The 17,806-nt window shown below is 37.8% G+C and overlaps 1 long non-coding RNA gene across 1 annotated transcript in view; it reads left to right on the top strand.

Annotated features, from left to right (window-relative positions):
- LOC144454516 (uncharacterized) overlaps positions 1 to 17,806 on the top strand; it is a 917,779-nt gene that overhangs the window by 321,363 nt on the left and 578,610 nt on the right. Inside the window, exon 5 of the long non-coding RNA XR_013482961.1 lies at positions 17,344 to 17,395. This is a non-coding gene — a long non-coding RNA (uncharacterized LOC144454516). The remainder of the gene's footprint in view (positions 1 to 17,343; positions 17,396 to 17,806) is intronic.

Here is a 17,806-nt window from a genome sequence, read left to right as displayed (position 1 = left end):
AACTCAGGAAGATGAGTTTTCCTGACTCCAGGCCAGACATTCTATCCATTGCTCCACCTAGCTGCCCGTCATCTAGTATAGGAAGTTCTTAAACTTTTTGATGTCATGGGCCCCTTTGGTGGCCCGATGAAGCCAAGCCCAAGGCTCCCTTCTCAGAATGATGTTTTAAAATGCATAGAATAAAACACATAGAATTGCAAAGGAAATAAATTATTATGAAATAGCTACCAAAATATATTTTTAAGAAGTTCACAGATCCAAGGTTAAAGAGAATATAGTGCAGCACCTTCATTTTTAACATAGAAAATAAGGCCTAGAAAGGTCCAGTGACCTGCCCATAGTTATAGTTATATGTCTAGTTAAAGACAGAGCCAAAAGGACTAGAGCTTTCCCCCCCCCCCAAACCTGATTCCCATACTGGTTGGTTTCCATATATCATTACACTATGTGTGTTTTCTTAAAAATAAAGACACCTTCCAGGCATGGAATGGCATATACTTATAATAGTTAGGGGTGTTTGAGGCTAAAGGATGGTTTGAGCTCAGGAATTCTGAGCTGTATGTAGTAGGCCTAAAGCTTATTTGGTATCTGTATGAAGTGCAGTGCCAAATAATGAGCCCCATAGAGCAGAGAGCCACCAGGTTGTTTAAGGAGAGGTGAACTGGCCCAGATCAGATCAGCAAAGTAGGTTAAAGCTTCCATGCCAATTAGCATTGGCATGGGCTCATAATGGCCCCTGTGCTTCTAGGTTGAGTAAGATAAGGAGACCTCACTTCAAAAAAAGAAAAAAGAAAAGGAAATTACTAAGAATTAGCTTCAGGAACCAGAGAGTAAACATGAAATTGATTTCACTTCAACAAGATAAGCAAATTCTATTTTATTATTTCTATAAAATCTAGTAAAAGTCAAAGTCACCCATTACAGGAAATATTGAGTTGTGAAGACAGGTGAAATCTACTAACCAATTGATCTTTGACATGCATTAATCGTGACATAGACAAAGCCTCAGAGAGTTTCATACTTATGAGAATAAATTGTGATATTTTAATACATCTAAACCATGATGAAATCATTGAAAGCGTCATAGAAAGAACAAAACCCTAGAGAGACTATTAACAATTTAGCATTTCTAGTTCATGTGGGAATGCTAATTCTACTTACTGAGAAAAGTACTGAAATTGTATTCATTAGAAGTAAGGCCCTCTAAATGGTGAAATGTAAAAAGAATGAAATTTATAATACCATAGATAAAATTAGCATAAAATGCAAAATATTGCAGTAGGTTTGAATATACAAGTCATAAGTTCATTTCATTTGAACCTCAGTGAGTTCATTGCAGATAGAGGTCATATCTAAAGGGAATATGTTTTCCAAGTTGAGAAAACAACCCAAAATGCCTGGCTGGGGGTGATAGTGATTACAATAACTAGCTAACATCTGTGTTAGCATCATAAGTAAAAGGCATATTTAACTGAGACATTCATATGTTGATTAATGGTAAATGGACATTTTCATATTTTAAATAATTATTTTGTTTCTCTCATGAGCATGAGATGAATGGACAAGGAGGAAGGTGACAACAAGTGACTTCGGTTTGCAAAGAGGAAGAATGGAAAGATGCATTTAACTTTTTATAGTTCAGTGGAAAACTGTGACTTCCGTCAGAGAAAAAAGAGAGATTAGAAAGAGTTGGTAAAACAGATGAAGCTAAGAGTCACCTAAGGAATTTGTAAAATGCTCTGGATCACAAGTAAGCAGTTTGCTGAAATTCATGTGGACAAATAAGCTATGTCTATACTTCATCTATGAGTGCCCTATCTCAGGTATTGTGAAAGTTATCCAGTTTGCCCTGAGGGCAGGCACATACTCTGCATTTATTGTTTGAGCCAGTAGACATCCCCATTCGAACCCTTTGCATATGTATTGTTTGTGTATGTTGCACATACAGGATCCATGGAAAAGTTTATATTCATCACTGGATATGTTTTGGTTCTTTAGTATCCTGAAACACAGAGTGTGTATTAACTAACAAATGCACACCTGGAATTTGTTACTTGGTTTTGGAAATAGCTCATTTAAACATATACATGTATATATGTATACACATACAGATATTTGTAATTTATATACACACAAATTTTATTTTTAACATGTATATTTGTATAATTTTAGGGGAAAATCAGATTTAGATTTTTAGCATATAGATCTTTCTTTTTGGCCTAATTAACTCAGCAGGGGTATATATTTTTGTCACCGTGGTAACATGCTTTGGGTAGGTGGATCTTAACTACCTCCAGCATAGGTGATGGTGGCTGAACAAGTGTTTCATAAACTGAACAGGAAGAACACTACTAAACATAGCGAAGAATATTTTGAAAGAAGATTCCATAGTAAAAATATTGATACTGCCCTATATGACATGAAAACAAGAATTTCTCTTAATGCATATTTAGGTCTTGAACCAAGCAATAGCATTGAAAACTCATTGAGCATCCCTGTGAAGGTCCATTGCTTTGTACCAGGCTTCACAATTTATGAAGCTGGACAGCTAGTGTAGGCTCACCCACCTTTGATAACTTCGCTTTGGGTTGCAACATCCCCCTCCCCTACCTCCAAGCATTTGAAGATATCAGAGTTTAGCCATGGTTTTGAAAGAGTTAGCAGCTTGAAGAAATATAAACCAGTACATGCTAGAATGATCTAATACTTTTTAATATACTTAAATAGGTTATATTGCCAGTTGTAGATGTTGGTATCTGATGATTATTCATGATGGCTTTTGGGTTAAGAAGCTAGCAGAGTTAGAATTTGCCACTGCCTGTGCAGTGCTCACCAAAAAATCTCTAACTCAGATCTTTCTTCTCATAAGGTAGAAAATCAGACATGTTGCAGGATAACCAGAGAAGAGAGTGATGTTTATCTGATGACAGTTCCAAAAAATGTGTTGGCAGGGGGGAACTTAAGGGCTTATAGAGTCTTAGAATATTTCCACTTATTACTAAGTTAATACTTTTTTGTCATTGAAATTCTAAAGTTTCACTACCAAATGCATGTATTGGTCCAAATCAGGGCAGTAAGATTGGTAAGGGATTAAATAAGTTTCCATTTGGTAAATTTGAGAGCTGAGACTTTGAATACACTTGAGAATATATGTGGTTCACGCACCTGTGTTCAGCCCACCAACGACCATAAACTGTGACTGTTTCCCCTGGACCCTGTGGTGCTGCTCACATATGGATGGATGTGGGTTCAATAACATGAATCTCTCCAAACTGTAATCTCTCTGAAGATTTTACCCCTTTTTGTGGACAGCAAACACAGATTAATACTGTTGAGTAGTTTTAGACCATATAATCAGAAGCATTCCACAGACTTATCAAGGTGACTTGATAATATCCATATGAAGAAAAGCAGCGCTTTACTTCGTATTACAGATGTGTGGAACACACAATCAAAGCCATACAATTGCCCACTACTGCTCAGCATTATGAAATCTACTGTAGAACTGGAAGCTAGGGTTCAAAATCTCAAGGTTTGAAGGGACCTTTTAGATGCTATAGTCCAGCCTTAAACTGAAATGTCACTCTTTTTCTTGAAAACTGGTCACTGAACTTGTGCTTAAAAGACAACCCATTCTGTTATTGGATAAGAATAATAGGTTAGGAAGTTCTTCCTTAGGTTGAGCTGAAAATTTCTTTCCTTTAATTTCTGTCTACTGGTCTCAGTTCCCTTTGGAACTAAGCAGAATAGGTGTTATTTGATTGAGGCTCAGCATCTCTTTTATCTTTGATCTGACCCCAGATACTCTTTCCCTTCTGAGGATTCCTTTTCACACCAACACCTCATCAGACATGGGGCAGTATTTCTATCTGTAGAGCTAGTTCGTATCATAAAGTCATGATGGTTTCAGTGAAATCCATTAGTGTGCTAAGTAAGGGTAAGGGTATTTGTTGTTCACTCCAGAGCAGTATGCCATATTCCATCGTGCCTGTTAGGGAACGAGGCGGGTGGCAGAACAAAATTAGCATTGGAACAGAGCTTTAGCACAGTGGAACCCCAGGTTGTTTCAGGCATAAAACATGGAGCAAAAATATGTGAAGGAATTAAATTAATCAGATCTAATAAAGGAAATGGTATCAGGCTCAGGGAGCTTGGACCCCCAAATTGCAATAACCAGTCTGGGGCGAATGGGTCTGTTAAATAGAGCAATGCTGTATCCTTTTTTTCATTGTTTGATGAAATCATCTTTCCCCCCTTTTAAATGGTATGTTAAAAAAAACCCTGGTATATCTGAAACAAAGAGCTTACACAGCCACCTAGCTGGTTGGTTTTTATAGTTCCTTTTCTGAGTATTGTCCTTCAATACAATACAGAGCCATTTCTTTGTTCTCACAAGCTAGCAGTTAAATTGTATGTAAATGTATGCAAATTAGATGCTGTCTAATAAAGAGAGTCATTAGATGGAAGAAATATTTAGTTTAGCAAAAAAAGCAGGTGTGTTTTGTAAAAGAAAATGTAAGGCTACCAAAAAAACACCCTCAAACTTTTTGTGGACAGTCATGAAGAAAAATTATTAAAATATACTTTTAAAAGACTTACGTCTTCCTGACCTTTCCTTTGTGCTTATATATATATGTGTGTTTTTAAAATATTTACATATAAAACTAAGGGATTGGCTTCTTTCCCAGAATTACTGGAAGCACCTTCACCAGGAACATTTGGACTTGAATAATCTTCACAACAGCATTTTTTCTTCTTGAATTAAATGAATCGTAAAATGGATGATTGGCTCTGGAACACTGAGTGTTTATTTGGGTTCCTTTTCTTTAGGTTGATAGAAGGGCCTCCAAGGATCTCTGGCATGAGAGCGTTTAAATTTCTTTCAGCTCACCTTTGCCGATTTAACCTACCCGTCTGCCACTGTCTGTCCGAAGCTGATTTTTACTACAGTTACATTGTAAATATTCAGTCATTAACCTTAAGGGAGTTGTGGCTGTGCATGACATCTTTGTATTCCACAGCACTAAGTAACCAATCAGGTTGGCACCCAGTACTTGCTGAACAAATGCTTGTTTAATGAATAGAACTTCATTTTCAACTTGTATTTTCCTTTGATTCCTTGTGTCAGAGTCTAAAATCAATAGGAACCCTTTCAGTTGCCTCACACACACTCTCTTAGAATATAGAGACATTACCGGGATTTTATCCACTGGGATCAGTGATGAATGCTATCCTCCTAAAAAACTGAAATAACAACAATAACAAAGTTAAATTACAAGATAGAGTTAAACTTTTAATGAGAACCCCTCAACACATGTTTGTGTAGGATGAGAAACAAAATTTGGGAGAGGTCCATAATAATATTTTATATTTCTGTGTGCTTTATAGTTCTCAAAGTATTTTTACACCCATTATCTCATATGATCCTCACAAGACCTCGGAGCTAGCTGGTCAGTTATTACATCTGTTTTGCAGATGGGAGGTTGAAATGGAGAAAGGTTAAGTAATTTGTTCAAGGTCATGTACTGAGAAAGTTGCAGAGCCAGGAAGGGTATTTTATTTTGTTTTGTTTTGTTTTTACTTCTCCAGAATTCTTGTTAGTACGCCATGTTGCTTCCCAGAATCAACACAGTTGTAAATCAGTTTTGAGAGAGGAAGCTGGTTGATTCCTGGTTATTAATACCATTTCAAAACCTTCCTGTAGAATGTTGTTCATCTTCCTGCTTTTTCTGCTTTAACAACTAACATAATAGGTGAGCAATGTGATATAATGAAGAGAGGGAGCCTTGGTGTTAGGAAGACCTGGATTCAAGTCTTACCTCTGATACATACCAGTTGTAGGACACTGGGCTGGGCAAGTCACTTAACTTCTCAGTCCTCCCATCCAATTTTTTAAGACACAAATAATAGAAGAGTTATGCATTTAGGTTTAGACCAAAATAGTAATAATAATAATAATAATAATAATGACAAATTTCAAGTATAGTATGTATGTATGGCTGGGACTAGAAGAGATTTGCATAGGCATGAAATGGATATGGATAATAGCATGATGATGAATCTGCCAACTAAATGTGTTTTTATTTATTTTATTGCTTTTTCAGAAAAAAATGAAAAGAGTCCATAGTGATAGTGTAGATAGAATATGCTAGACTGAACTATTCTTGGAGGTAACCTAAGGGCTGTGGGACTAGCAGCTTTTGATATAACTTAGTGCTTATTATTGTTATTATTATTATTTCTTTTTAATTATGCAAAGTGCTAATCAGTTTGATTATGCACAGTGCTAATCAGGTTAATTATGCAAAGTGCTAATCAGTTCTTCTTGAAGCACATGAGGAGAGCAGAGGTGCTGGCTGTGAATGGCTGCTGAATGGGGGTAGTCACGGCAGTCACTCCTTATTAGGAGAGGAGTAGACAACATAGCAGAGGGATTTTCACCTCCATTAAAAATGAAGAGAGTAGGGGGAAAATACTGATGAACACTGGATGGATTATGGTTTGGGGATTTTGATAGTTACCCACAGGAAGATTTCCTTCTCTACCCCACCCCAGTGAGATTGCATCATTTGGTTGGCTAATCTTTGCAATAGTTTGAAGGCACTCACTTGAAACTAAAAAGACAAAACAAATTCTATGGAGTCAGAGAAGCTGAGTATTATGTAGCTGGACAAGTTGTCAAAACAACTTGTTGCAGTTGGCAAGCATCAATTCCTGAGAGACTAGAGAGAGTAGACACTAATAGACCAGTACATTAAAGAGGACATTAAAACAAAGAGAGAAAGAATTGAAAAAAATAAGGGAGTGCCTTCCTGTATTAAAACAACAACAACAACAACAATAAGCAAAAGAAGAGGAATATTTCACCACTGTAATATTATTGAAGCCATTGTTCTTCTTTCTGAAGAATTGAGAACTCCGATTTGTTGAGTTTTAGAATTGGAATGGACTTTAGAGCTAAAAAACTGAGGATAGACAGGATGAAGAACTTTCCCAAGGCCACTCAGCTAGTTAGTAGTGTAGCCAAAGCTATGATTGGGGTCTCTGGATTTTTGATTCCTGCTTTTTCCTCTACACTGAGGTGATGCTTTTCTCAAAGGTGGTCATCATTACTACTGAGAAAGATGAGAGGGAATAGGATAAGGAACTCATAAAGGTTTGTGTAATATAGATCCCAGTTAGAAGAACCCCATGGCTTCTAAGTCAAAAGTGCATTTTATTCCAAACTAGCAGGGCCTCAGTTACTAAACTGGGTAACATCCTGTGAAGATCAGTTTATAAACAATAAGTTTATATGTTACTGTAGAACAATGGTGGTTTATTTTAAGGAGATAAAATTGGCTTCCAATTGCCTCAAAAATGTCCCTTGTGATTTTTTTTTTACCCTGTTCTCTTAAGTGATTTGAGAAGTCATCATTGAAGTGGTTAGAAACCTACTGTTTCTAATTCATTTAAAGGCCAAAAAACCTTTTAGGTTACTGAGTTTCCTGACTCTTCACATATTTTGTCCAAGTGTTGAGTATATGTGATTTGTATTCCATTTAACGCCTGGGGCATTAGATTTCTGGGTCCCTTCTAAAAGTTAAGTCCTCTTCTTTTCTTGTAGTACACTAAAATCATTTATTTCCCTTAAGAACAACAACAGCAGCTCAACTTATAGCCAGCATTGGTGAACTGGAATTCTGGAATCTCCAGAATGTGGGTGAGCACATTGAAATGATGAATCCCAAGTGGACTGGGGTACTAGGCCCATCAGGAACATCTAATGATGAAATGACTATGGAACATCTCATGTAGAAAGACTGTGTCTCTGAGTAAGGGGACAGTTTCTATTTTTAATACTATTTTAAGATGTAAAAGAAATGATGTCTTTTGGGGGGGGTTTCCAAGGAGAGTCAGAAAAGCAGTTGATTGTTAGGGGGCGGCAGCACAAGTGGAGAAAGCCTGTTGGAGGCCCTTTGAAAATTTGGCTCAAAGAATTCTGTTATAAGCAATCCTTCTGCTCAGCTTTGAGGGAACTGGACTTCAGTAACAAAATGTTGTTTATGCATTTTTCCACCCCAGGAACATACTTGAAATAAGTATGTTGCTTCTTGTTATAATAGATCCATGTGTATTCTTTCTTGGTTGACCTTTGAAAGATCTTGAGAAGTCCACCAGAATAGCAGTTTGCAATTCCAATTACCTGGCGACTGTTTCATATTTCGGGTATGAGAAAACAGGGAGTAACTACTTGAGTTTTAATATAGAAGGTACTGGGAGTTGGTGGAGAATTTTGAGGAGAGGTTGACCAGTAAGTAAAGGTGAATCTGGCAGGACTACCTGATGGTTACTCAGCTAACATAGCTAATCACAAGCTCACTAGCTGGAGCAGAGGTTGTGCCAGTGAGATCTACATAGCTTTGGATATGTGATGAAAAAAACTGAGACAAAAGTTCTAGCTGTGTAGATGAAGAGAATGGTGGAATAGAAAGCCAGTGCTCTTGGAATTTGCTGCAGGGCACTTCTGATAATGCCACTGAGGGATAAACTTCAACTGTGAAAACAAAGCTCTCACTAGAGTGTGCTTCTGCATACCTGGAATTCCTGCCTCTGGGGAGGGCTAAGGGTGGTGGACTTGTTGAGCTTAGGAGTTCTGATCAGCAGTTGGGCTATATGTAGCTGGTCAGGTGTCCTCACTAAGCCCAGTACCTGTGGAGTGAGCCTTGAGAGTAGGGGATCACCTGACTGCCTGGAGAGGGGCTAACTGGCTTTCCTCGGAAATGGCTAAAACTTCTATGCTGATCAGCTGTGGGATTGGACCTGTGAATGACTACACTTCAAGCCTGAGGGAAATGAGGAGAACAGGCTTCAAACAGGTACCTGTGGGCACACACCTACACCCACAGCCACAGCCACAGCCACACCCAAAATGAAAAGCTCTTGCTTGCCAGCTAGTCGTTAGTATCTACTGTTTTTGAGAAGTAAGCTATTGGACCATTATGTACTCAGCCAGCTTCTAAGAATGCAATGCTTATGTATTGTGGTGTGTTGAATTTGGGGTTCAAACCATAGATAGAGATGTAGAGATATATAGCACTGTATATGTATGTATACACACACACACACACATACACACACATACATATATGTTTGTCTTCAACAGGCAAATTATTAAACTTAATTACTATATCCCAATTTTCTTAGCTAAGCAATAAGCCTTTTTTTCTCTTCTAGTTCCACCTCATTTCATGTACAGACCATTAAAGAAACAATATCCTTCCTGGCTGGCTGTCTAGATATAATCCCTCTCAGTATATGAAAAAATTACTTTTCTAGGAAACCCTCAGCTCTGTCCTCTGATTATTCCATCCTTTCTGGTTCCCATGTCCCCCATTTTTGGTAAAAAATAAATCCTACTGTTAACCCCTTCCAGCAAAATTAGACCGCTTCTAAGGGGGCCTACATCACCAAAGACTTGGGGATTGTATTTCTTCAAAGCATAAGAGTCCTCTCTTCTTGCAGAATCCAGACCAGAGGGCAGTTTTCCTAGACAGCAGGATTTGAACAATCTTTCTGGGGAGGCACTGGGGAATTGGAAGAAGAAGACTAAGCTGACTAAGGCGTTTGTTTTTAATAAGTTTATTATTTTTCAATTACTAATATTTTTAGTAATCTGTCCCTCCCATTACCTTCTCACTCCCCCCAGAAAATAAAAAAAAAACAAACCCTGAAATAAAGACCTCAATACATAGCTGCAGAATCCAGTAAAACAATTCCCACATGAGCCATATCTGAAATTGCATGTCTTTTTTTTGCATTGTAGGTTCATCACTGTCAAGGGGTGAGTGACCTGTTTCATCTTTATTCTTTTAGACTCATGACTCATCATTGCTTTGATCAGAGTTTTAAAGTCTTTCAAAATTGTTTTCTCTATAATGCTATAATTATATGAGTTCTATTTCTGCTCACCTCACTTAGCATCAGTTCATAAAAGTCATTCCCAGTTTCCTCTGAAATTGTCCACTTCATCATTTCTTCTTGCACAAAACTATTCTATCTTTATTCTGCACCAAAATTTGGTTAGCAATTCCCCAATGATACCCCCTTAATTATCAATTTTTTGGTTACCACACAAAGAGCACTATAAAAAAATTTTTTTTTACATATAAATCCTTTTCTTCTTTCTTTGATTTCTTTGAGGTATAGGACTGGTAGTGATGTAGCTAGGTCAAAAGTATTCCGATTTTGGTAAATTTCTGGGGAGTTTCAAATTGCTTTCCAAAATGATAGGGCAATTCACAGCTTTACAACTAATACATTAATGTATCTTTTTCCTACAGCCCCTCCAACATTTGTCATTTTCCTCTTTGTCATCTTTGCCTAAGGCCCTAGAATGCCCCTACTTCCAGTTCTGACTTCACAGCTAAAATATCCAAACAAGAGTGTCCAATTTAACATGTGGTTAGCAGATCAGAACCAGTTAGAGAATGTCTACAAGTAAGCCAAAGTTTCTCCAAGGTACTTCCGTGACCCATAATCATGTTTCTCCTAGAAACAGGCTCTCCAACCTCTTCCATGTGGAGAACTGCATCATCATCTATCCACACATGCTTATGGGCTCATTGAATAATCTGTTGTTACCCTAGGTTAATTTCTCAAAGCTGTTTTCTAGAATTCCTGAAGTTATGTTAAAATTTCTACTTATTCTGCCTTCATTTCATTTCCCCATCATCTCTTCTGTTATTTCTTCTTCATAAATGGCTAAAGCCATCATACATTGGCATTATTAGAGTACACATTCCAATTTCATATAAACCAGACACCTTTTCTGTGAAAGCAAAAAAGGTGGTCAGCTCTAATTCTAATACATTTGAGATGATGGGGATTTTCATCATAAGATATAGCTTTTTGAATGAGAAAAACATGGTACAATTTAGCAATGGAATGAATTCAAAGGAAGGATAAGGACACCGATGATGGCTATTAAGGTTCCATGCCTGGAGCCAGAGATAATAGCATTATACAGGTTGTCCCAAAAGTCTTTGTGTAGATTTAAATGTTGTTAATAATTATTGTCTTATTAGCTATTTAATAGTTATTAAAGCTTAAAACGTCATAAAGACTTTTATGACACTCCTTATTTAGAGGCAATTTGGTAAAGGAAAGAACATTGGACTTGAGACCAAAATACCTGAGTTCAGTGTGTAGCTATGTTACACATGCTAGCTGTGTGATTGTTGACAAATCATATCAGCCCTTCTGGGCCTCAGGCCTCATATTTGATTATCTACAAAATAGGGAGATAAATGCTTCCATTAATTATCTCACATATACTCACATATATTTTTGTGTTCCCAGTACATAACATGGTTAGCACTTTATGCATAAGGGAAGGGAAGGATTATGGTTAGTTACAAATATTATCTCATTTGGTTCTCACAACAACCCTGTAAGATGGTGCTGTGACAAGGTAGGTGGTGTTATTATCCACATTTTGCAGTTCAGGAGCCTGAGGCAGATGTTGAGGGCTTTCCCCAGGGTCACATAGCTAGTAAATGTCTGAGGCCATATTTAAACTTGGTTCTTCCTGCCTCCAGGCATAGTGCTCTGTCCACTGCTTCATGGTTAAACTATTGCTAAATTGCATTAGATTGGTGATAGCGGAAACAGTAGAAAAGTAGAGATGGGAGAAGATAGAAAGTAATTCTAGAAGTAGAGTCCCTTAGGGTAAGGCAAATCAGGATGATGGTCCTAGGCCCCAAGTTTTGAAGTAATTATTGTCTGGGCTATGAATCAGAGAGATAACCAGCTGCAACAGGAGTAGGGGCATCACTTTCTCTACCTGTACCAAAGCATAATGGATGTAGGACTTGCTGCCTTTCCCTAGTAATATCGTTCCCTTTGAAGCTTTTGAAGACAGTCATCTTAACTGTGACTTCTTTTCCCCATCAAAACTGCCATTGATGTTCATTTAAACCTGATTTTGCCTCAGTAAAAATGGAATTTGCCTTAAACAATATCTCTCTGAGCATGGACTTGACTCCAAGTGTATGTCCTCTTATTTGCTTATCTGTGCTAACTTGTTTGTTTTTGTCAGGTCATCAAATATGATATTGTCAGTATTCCAGTAAGAAAAAAGATCTCTTTCACTATGCAGTGTGATTATACAATGAAGAAAACTTTGGGGATTAGGTTGCAAATTAGAAGAGGTCCTTACCAATAAAATTAGAAGATCTCAAATCAAAGCATTTTAGTCTATTCAGTTATTTGAAATTAGGTTCAGTTGGTGTGACTTATCCTTGGGAAATAAGACTCCATGTGTTGTATGTGTGGACTTACTCAACTGACTAGTAAATTCAGAGTGAATTTAGTGTTGTAATTTACTTTAACTTTCCTTCCTGTATGAGTGATGCCTGGCCTTAAATCCTAAAGCTAACTGTGCCTTCACCTCCAGAGACAGGTAAGCTGGAGCCTAGGGATGGCGTGGTGGAATTCTCAGCTAAGGGCTATCAGAGAGACAGACAGACAAACAGATACACAGAGACAGAGAGAAAGAGAGTAGAGGCAGAGAGAAGACAGAGACATAGACAGACCTTCAGTCTAGATGAGAGAGCACTCCACTTAAATGTCTGCTCTGACATAAAAGCAAACTCCTGGTTTTCTGAAGTCAAGAGAATATCCTCATGCTTTTAATGCCCTCATTTTTCATTTCTGTGTTTTAGAACCCAGACTCCTTCAAGCCTCTACTTCTGTACCTTCTACCTTTCCTGATCCTCTGTTGTTAATGTGCTTTCTTTTCTCAAAGAACCTTTTACATACATTCCTGTCTATCTAATGAACCCCTCTGCTCCTCACTCCTACCCCCAGAAGAATTTAAGCTCCCTGAAGGTGAGAGCTGGTATTTGGTTTTGGCTTTGTTTCTCCATGTTTAACATAGACCAGGATCTTTATAAATGCTTGTTGGCTTGGCTGTTCTCTCAAGGCTGGCATTTTGTACACTGTCAGACAGTTTTCCTACAGAGGCCCTACACTCTTCTTAAGAAAGTATAAGAGCTGACTTTATACATAAATTTTCAAATATAAGTTTTGGAATTCTTTTTCTGTCTTCATTTTTGGCATTTAAAAAAAGATGCATTCAACTGCTTTTTGCTTAATAGTATTTATTTTTTTCTGTTTTCAAGAGATGCAGTTCCCACTGGATTATGTAACATTAAGCATATGGATATACCAAGACCAGAAAAGCTGTGGCCATCAGGAATAAATATTGGTAATGGCACCGATGGCATTAGGCACATGTTGTTTATGTGAGACAAAAGCAGCCAGCCTTGCATAGTACTGAGATACGGAATTAGCATATATTTTTGTAAAAGATTTAACTGAGACATTTGGTTTGTAAAATGGTGGTCCTTGAAATTTGGCTTCCAGTTTCCACTTAAGAGAAAAAATCTCTAATTCTAGATGATTTTTCCATGATATTTAGCAATGCTTAATCTAGCAACATTTAGTTTCTACAGCAATTAAACATTTTCAAATTACAACTGAATTGCAAAATATATTACTGGCTAGCTTGAGTTAGCTAGCAAAAGCTGGAGACTCTCCCACGTTAAAAAGGCCTGGGGAAAAAGTAGGAGCTTTGATTTTGTTCTTCTCTTGGAATCCTATGCAGTTGTTATTAAAAAGAGGATCCTCTAGTCTGTAAAAGCATAATGTCTAAGGCTGTGACAGTGGAGAACCAAGAAGGCAATGCAGTAGAAGCTTTTTAGCTGAAATGATTTCAGAAGAAAGCTGAAGATGGAGCCAGCCACATGTGGCCAAGCATGAAAACACTAAGGAGCCCAGAGACACTTCACTAAGCTTGTTTTAGGATTGTATTCTGATTGCTAGCTTTGGCCCTGTTTTCAGATATTACCTCCCCACCCCAGGCCTTTTTAGCTCCATGATTCACCTGCCCAATTCTTCTTAATCTTGGCTTTTTTTCATGCCAGGTTTCTGATGATGTCTATCTGCCTGGGAACTCTTTGCTTCTCACTAAGAGGGGTTTAAACAGTAGCCACAGGTGCTGATATCCCTGACCGCAAATAAGTTGTAGAGATCAGAATACCTTTCCCTTTATTTTTAAATCTTTACTTCTTTTTCTTGGTACTTCTGAGTAACTGAGCAAGTAACATTGAAATACTTTATTGAGTTCTCTGGATAATTTGCTTAAGGTTTACTTGAGAGAATCAATTACAATTAAACCTTTGCTTATTCAAATTCAATAGAGATATATTAATCACCCACTAAAGTGCTAGACCCTGTGTCAGCCCTCAAGGACCTTACATTCTACTGGGGAGATACAATATGTAAGAGTAAATAAATGCAAAGTAATTTAAAGTTCAAGAATGTATCTACAACTGAGGAAATGAGGGAAAGCTTCATGATGGAGGTGGCCCTTGAGCTGGGCCTTGAAGATGATAAGGACTGTGAGAGGTAGAGGTGAGGGACCAAATTCTAGGCATAACTTATAGGAATGCATGGAGATGGACTGACTTGAATTTTTATTCCAGTTTGACTTCATTCAAGAAGGGACATTTTAAATTGTGCTTTAAGGGAAGGATAGGAATATAACAGGTATAAAGATTGGGAGGGAGAAAACATTCCAATCAATCACTCGGCATTTACTAGGTACCTAGTATGTGCTAGGCAGGGAACAGTATGAGTAGTCTTAAGAGGTGGGAAAGCATGGGGTATGTTCTGGGATAAAAAAATTATCAGATCTCTCATAAGCAAATCTGGAAAGATAGGGTATGCCAGGCAGAGTAGCCAATGAAGATGATTAAGAAAAGGAATTTCATATAAGTGACATGATCAGAGTTTTTCTTAAGAATGGTTAGTCTGGCAATGGTTTAAATGGTCTGTTAGAAGGAAGAGACAGTGGGCATGAGAAGATATTTAAGGGTACTAGTATAATATTCCAAGTAAGTGGTGATAAACAACCTTCAATTAAATTCAGTAAAACAAATGACTTATGCCTATTATCAGCCTTTTTTTATAGCTTGGTGAAGGAATGTCAGATTCAAAAGTACTTCTGTAGTTAGGACACTATTCCATTAACCCTAGGTAAAGTAATGAGGACCAAAACTAAGAAAATGGCAGTGAGAAAGGCTAGAATGGATATGGATATTATGGAAAATCCACAGTAATTTGTAACTAATTGAAGGCAGAAAATGAGGGAGATAATTTAAAGGTTAGAAACATTGGTGACGAGAGAAAGTGGAGGTGCTGATCATAAAGATAGCAAAGATAGAAAGATCATGAAATTGGGGGAGTAGAGCTTCAAGGGACCTGAGAAGCCATCTAGTCCACAGACATGTTACGTACAAGGACATTGAGGCCCAGGGATATTAAGTGACTTCCTTACAACCACAGTGGTACTAACCTTCAGAGGTAGTATTTAACCCTAGTCCTCTGATTTTAGCTAGGTGGTACAGTGCATAGAGCCCACTGGGCTCAGAATCAGAAAGACTTATCTTCATGAGTTCAAATCTGACCTCAAACACTTAGTAGTTGTGTAACTCTGGGCAAATCACTTAACCCTGTTTGTCTCAATTTCTCATCTGTAAAATGAGTGGAGAAGGACATGGCAAACCACTATAGTATCTCTGCCAAGAAAACCCCAAATGGAATCATGAAGAGTTGGACACAACGGAAACAACCACTTCTGATTTTAGGGCCAGTGTTCTTTTCACCGTACCACACTGAGGAACAAATTATGAGAGAAAGCTGAGTTCAGTTTTATATGGGCTCAACTTGAGGTGCTGACAGGGCATCTGGGTCAAGAAGTCCAGTTAAGAGATAGAAATATAGCACTGGAGCTTAAAAGAGAGGTCAGAGCTGGGACTAGATTAAGTCGTCCCCATAGAGATGATAGTTGAAGGCATGAGAGTATATGAGATTCTCAAGGGAGACAGCTTGTAGGTGGAAGGAAGGAGTGTCAAGGGAAGAACCTTGAAAAGAGCCTTGAATAATGCCAACATTAAGAAATCAAGAAGAGGAAGAGAAGCCTAAGAAGGAGCAGTCTGAGAAGCAGGGGAATGAAAACACTGCAGTGTCCCCAGTGACAAAGCAACAGAGAGTGTCAAGCAGAGGAGAGCTAGGTAGTGTTAAATGCAAATAAAAAGGTCAAGGAACATGAGGACAAAGAAGAGGTCATTGGCCATCTCAAGGAAGTATGTTTCCATAGAGTAGTAGGGAGAGAAGGTACATTTCAGGAGGTCAGAGGAATGAGTGGGTAGTAAGGAACTGAAAACAGCAATGCTTTCAAGATGGCTTTTATCTAGAGGAGTTAGTAGTATCAAGGACATTTGTATTAGCATTTTGAGCAAACCTAGTTTGAGATCTAGATAGAGCTTGGATCTCCCAAGGCCAGGCTGAAATGGGAAACAGCAGCTCCACTAAATTATTTCTGCTTTTTGCCAAAGGAGAATTGATGTTACCATAATGCAGTATAGATATTTAATCAGAACGAGTGTTATTAACTTTAAAATGATCATGGCATTTTTGTTTGCTTAAAAGAAAACTGTTAAGGACATTAAATTAAGTTTGTTTTCTGCTTCCCCCACCCTTTCTTTCTGTGTGCTGCCTGAGTTGCTGTGATAAGAGTGAAAAAAGCAACCCAATCTAAACACATATCTTTTTATGAAAAAAAAAATTTGGAAGAGCCTCATTGCTATAAACTAATGCATGATGACATTTGGTTTAAGAGTTGTTTTGAATGTCTTTTTCCATTGATCATATGCAAGGGAGATAAACAAATACCCTGTGTGTGGTACAAGGCCTTGGTATTGGGCTCCTTTGAGTGTTTAGACATTCTTTAGTGGGGTTTGTATTTCTATTTGTTGAAGTAAATCTAAGACTTGTGTATATCTCTAATGTATATGTAAGTATAATGCCACTTGTTGGTCAGGCATTTTAATAGGTGTGATCACATGGTCAAAATTTTTAATTTCATGTTAAATCTGGTGAATTAGCCTCTATGCATCTGAAGAAACAGAAGGCTTGCTTTATCAGCCTCATAGCAGGACAAGATCCATCTTTGTGCCCAGCTGAAATGAGTGCTGGTAAATATTTAAGAAGAGCCCTGAAGCAATTGTTTAGTGTCCTTTGACTTTTCAGGGAATTAAGGAAGTCCTACTGGGATGTCAGTTTTCACTAATGCTGAGAGGGATGGTGATTGTGGCAATAATGATGATAACAATGAACCTTTCTTTTTAAGAAAAAAATGACATGGGAAAAAGTATTTCACATGTATTGGAATTCAGTAGATTTCTTTCATTATGTTTTCTTTTTAAAAATCAAATACTCCTATCCTTTCTTTCACAGCTGCTGTTGCATCCTGTTTTCTAGCTTTGATGGCAGGAGAAACACATGTTCTGTGAGTCTCAGACTATAGCCCGCTTTTTTTCTTTCACACAGTGTAACTATTGAAGTCATTTGTACTGGCCCACTATGTGATATTAGAAGACAATGGTTTTTCAGTTAATGTTTCATAAAATCATAGATCTAGAGCTGGGAGGGACCTCAAAGGTTATCTTGGCTAATCTTCTCATTTTACAAATGGGAAAAGCTGAAGCCTCCCAAGAAGTTGAGTGATTTGCCCAAGATCTCACAGCTAGTACATGCTGGAGCCAGGATTTAGACTTTTGTCCTGTGACTTCAAGTCGATCACTCCTTCTGTTCTATCACATTTGGAATCCTAAACCTCTTTTTTTGTATATCCCTTCTCAGAGTAATTTTTCATTTATTATCCGTCCATTCATTTTGGGGAGGCAATCAGGGTTAAGTG

Source organism: Phascolarctos cinereus, unplaced genomic scaffold, assembly GCF_003287225.1.
Source record: "Phascolarctos cinereus isolate Bilbo 61053 unplaced genomic scaffold, phaCin_HiC Scaffold_726;HRSCAF=1367, whole genome shotgun sequence".
Classification (NCBI taxonomy): domain Eukaryota; kingdom Metazoa; phylum Chordata; class Mammalia; order Diprotodontia; family Phascolarctidae; genus Phascolarctos; species Phascolarctos cinereus.
This window is presented reverse-complemented; position numbering and strand designations above follow the sequence as displayed.